The sequence below is a fragment of the Crocuta crocuta genome, unplaced genomic scaffold, assembly GCF_008692635.1.
Source record: "Crocuta crocuta isolate KB4526 unplaced genomic scaffold, BGI_CrCroc_1.0 scaffold172, whole genome shotgun sequence".
Classification (NCBI taxonomy): Eukaryota; Metazoa; Chordata; class Mammalia; order Carnivora; family Hyaenidae; genus Crocuta; species Crocuta crocuta.
In genome coordinates this window covers 3382570-3386983 of record NW_027528872.1, presented here as the reverse complement: position 1 = coordinate 3386983, position 4414 = coordinate 3382570, and the positions used below count along the sequence as shown (strand labels likewise).

The 4414-nt window shown below is 44.7% G+C and overlaps 1 non-coding gene across 1 annotated transcript; it reads left to right on the top strand.

The window, feature by feature from the left end:
* The first annotated feature begins 436 nt into the window (after positions 1-436).
* On the top strand, positions 437-543 carry LOC144225433 (U6 spliceosomal RNA). The gene has a single exon (XR_013333304.1). It is a non-coding gene; the product is annotated as a U6 spliceosomal RNA (small nuclear RNA).
* The last annotated feature ends 3871 nt before the right edge of the window (positions 544-4414 follow it).

The following is a 4414-nucleotide window of genomic DNA, read 5'->3' as shown; positions in this document are numbered from 1 at the left end:
CTGGGGGTACTTCTGTCTAGCACTCCTTAACTGCAGGCTGTTAGTATGAAACCGCCATGGAGAAACGCAGGTGTCCAGAGGGGACAGGACAAGAGACAGAATTCACAGGTATTTATTTCAGTATCCTTGAAATGGATGGGACATCACTTGAGAAGTCTTCAATAGTTGCATGGCCAAGCTTGCCTAGCTCCAACAACTTCAGATACGGAAGTCAGTGGCTCTTTCTGACCTCCATCAATAAAACATTTTTAGAGGTGCCTGGGTGGCTCAGTCAGTTGGGCATCGTGATCTCATGATCCATAGGTTTGAGTCCCACGTTGGGTTCTGTGCTGACAGCTCAGAGCCTGGAGCCTACTTTGGACTCTGTGTCTGTCTCTCTGCCCCTCCCCGCCTCATGCTCTCTCTCTCTCAAAAATAAACATTAAAAAAAAAATAAGTGCTCGCTTCGGCAGCACATATACTAAAATTGGAACGATACAGAGAAGATTAGCATGGCCCCTGCGCAAGGATGACACGCAAATTCGTGAAGCGTTCCATATTTTTAATAAAATTAATANAAACCTGGAAAGTATAAAAAAGATGAAATTACTTTTTTGAATGTTATTTAATAAAGCCTTTGGGTCCAGTAAAACATTACTAGCTTTAGTGCGAGCAAAGTGATTGCTTTCATTCTCTCAACCAAATTCCAGAGTTGATTCAGGTTTCCTTAGTTTTTATCTGATGTCCTTTTTCTGTCTGAGGGTACCACCTTATATTTAGTTGTCTTGTTTTTTTAACATTTATTTATTTTTGAATGACCGAGAAAGGCAGAGGACGAGCAGAGGAGGGGGAGAGTGAGGGAGACACAGAATCCGAAGCAGTCTCCAGGCTCTGAGCTGTTTGTTAGCACAGATCCCAACCCAGGGCTTGAATCCATGAACTACAAAACCATGACCTGAGCTGAAGTCGCACGCTCAGCCAACTGAGCCACCCAGGTGCCCCTTAGTTGTGTCTTTTTAAGCTCCTCCTTAACAGGACAGTTTCTCTGACTTTCCTTGTTTTTGAGGATTTTGACAATTTCAGGGAGTACTGCTCAGGTATTTTGTAGGATGCTCCTCTATTGGGATTTGTCTGATGTTTTTCTCCTAAGGCCCTGGGGTTACATGTTACTAGGGAGGAAGACCACAGTGCCATGCCCATCACACCATACCAAGGGTATGTACTGTCGCTGTGACTTAATCACTGTTGCTGGCATTGCTCACCTGGCTGAGGCGGGGTCTGGCAGTGTCGGTCCTATGAAGATACTCTCACCAACTCCCCCTTCTGTTCTAACCAAGGCAGCCAGTCTGATGACATTACATTTTCTGAGATTTTTCACAATACATTCTTTTTCATAAAATACAGATAAAATGTAAGAGGGAGCTATAATGTTACAAGTGGGAATTTGAAGCCAAACTGGCTAGTCCCTTTTCCAAATTTGGCCACCTACAAGGTAGGAGACCTTGAGAAAGTTATCTAACTGCTCTGTGCCTTGGTTTCCCCATCTGAAAAAATGGGATTATTGACAGTACTTAACAGCATTGGGTTAGGAGTGAGTGACTGCAGGTAAGTCTCCAAAACTTGGACCAGTGCCCAGTGTAAAGCAAGTAAATGCTCAATGTTAGGTTTTTTTTTTTTTTAAGTATAAGAGCTGTCCTTTTTAAGTTTATTTTTCTTAGTAATCTCTATACCCAACATGAGGCTCAAATTCATGACCCCGAAATCAAGAGTCACATGCACTTCCAACTGAGCCAGCCAGGTGCCCCAGGTGTTATTATTTTATTTATTTTTTTTAATGTTTTATTATTTCTGAGAAAGAGAGAGCATGAACAGGGGAGGGGCAGAGAGAGAGGGAGATACAGAATCTGAAACAGGCTCCAGGCTCTGAGCTAGTTGTCAGCACAGAGCCTGACACGGGGCTCGAATCCACAACCATGAGATCATGACCTGTGCTGAAGTCAGATGCCTAACCGACTGAGCCACCCAGGCGCCCTGGTATTCTTATTTTAAACTGTTGAAAACATATCTTCTCTGGTACATAGGACTCAATAAAGAGACAGTACTTGGTCTTGATGATTTATAACTTTTTTTTTTTTAAAAGTAGGCTCCATGTTCAACATGGAGCCCAATGCAGGGCTCAAACTCATGACTCTGAGATCAAGAGTTGGACGTTTAACCAACTGAGCCACCCAGGCACTCCAATGATTTAGAACTTTTTAACCAACTTCTTAATCAGATAGTAATTACTGTAACCTCATATTGTGGCCATTGAAGTTTGTACTAGGAGTAGAAATGTCATTGTCGAGGCACCTGGGTGGCTCAGTAGGTTAAGCATCGACTTTGGCTCAGGTCATGATCTCACAGATCATGAGTTTGAGCCCCGCGTTGGGGCTTTCAGCACAGAGCCTGCTTTATCCTCTGTCTCCCTCTCTCCCTGCCCCTCCCCTGCTTTCTCTCTCTCTCTCTTTCAAAAATAAACATTAAAAAAAGGGGGGCGGGCGCCTGGGTGGCTCAGTCGCTTAAGCGTCCTACTTCGGCTCAGGTCATGATCTCACAGTTCATGGGTTTGAGTCACGCGTCGGGCTCTGGGCTGACAGCTAGCTCAGAGCCTGGAGACTGTTTCAGATTCTGTGTCTCCCTCTCTCTCTGACCCTCCCCTGCTCATGCTGTCTCTATCTCTCTCTCAGAAATAAATAAAACATTAAAAAAGAATTTAAAAGGGGGGGGGGATCTGGGTGGCTGAGTTGGTTGAGAGGCCAACTTTGGCTTAGGTCATGATCTAATTGTTTGTGGGATTGAACCCTGCATCGGGCTCTGTGCTGACAGCTCAGAGCCTGAAGCCTGCCTTGGGTTCTGTGTCTTCCTCTCTCTCTGCCCCTCCCCGGCTCACACTATGTCTCTGTCTCTCAAAAAAAATGAATAAACATTAAAATTTTTTTTAAAAATACAAAGCTTTGAAGCAAACCTGAGTTTGAATTCTGGGTCTATACTCAACAAAAATAAATAAACATCATTGTGGACATATTCTTGTTCTGTGCTTGAAGTACTGGTAATATCTACTTAATTGCAATGAAGATAATATTTTGCAAAAAATCTTGTAAAACCATATACACATTGTTATTTGATTGAAACTTAAGTTCCTTTAACTAGGTACATGAGCACTGAACTCAGAATGTAAGCAAATGAGTCAGGGTACTTTGACTTTTTTAAGTTTATTTACTTATTTAGAGAGAGGGGAAGAGGAGCAGAGAGGGAGAGAGAGAAAGAAAATCCCTAATAGTGCAGAGCTTAATGTGGGGCTCAAACTCACAAGCCACGAGATCATGGCCTGATCTGAAGTCAGATGCTTAACTGACTAAGCCACCCAGGCGCCCCAAGTTACTCTGATTTTTTAGAAAGCACATGTAGGCCCCATGCAGCACTGTGGGGCTGGGAGTAGGCTGGGGCATACACAAATCAGATGGAAAAAAGGGGTGAACTTGGATGTGTGGGTGATAGGGTTAGGGGAGGGGAAGTCAGACAAAAGGAAGTGCTCAGTGATGCTGTCTAGACAGAGCATCAAATAAGGAGTAGCTTGGGGTAAATAAAATGCCTTTTAGGGGTGCCTGGTGGCTCAGTCAGCTCAGGTCATGATCTCATGGTTCACGAGTTTGAGCCCTGTGTTAGGCTCTGTGCTGACAGCTCAGAGCCCGGAGCCTGCTTCAGATTCTGTGTTTCTGTCTCTCTCTGCCCCTCCCCTGCTCATGCTCTGTCTCCCTTTCTCTCTCAAAAATAAATAAACCTTAAAAAAATGCCTGAGAAAGGCTCTAAGAACACACTCTAGAGTACTAGCTCAGAGCACCTGTAGTTGCCTAGTTTACAGACGCCAGGGTACCTTTTGAGCAGCCCTCTTCAATCTGGAAGATTTCCATATTAGGAGTCCTGCCTACCCAAGGCAGGAAACAGAACTCGACTTCTCAACTGGCTCATAGGTAGGGCACAGACCTAACTCAGGATCAGCAATGAGATGCACTCACAGGAGACTTATTCAGGAGGGAACAAAGAAAGGACACAGGTCAGTCTCTGGCTAGAGTAACAGTAGAGGCAGGCAGCTGTGGGGAACAGGGTCAGTCTCACAGGGATGAGCGGGACAGGAGCCGCGGGGCGCTTCCCAAGCAGCCCTGAGCTGTGGCTGGCTGTGCTCCTGGCTGTGTTTCCTCCTCCTCTTGCCTCTCTGGCCTTCCCAGAGACTATGAACTTCCTAAGAATCTTTTAGTAATTTCTTTTAAATGTTCTTTTTTCCCCCCTCAAATTAACTAGAGCATTCTGTTTTTTTGTAAACTGGCAAGTTGATAAAAACTCCATTAGGGGCGCCTGGGTGGCTTAGTTGGTTAAGCGTCCGACTTTCCGACTTTCG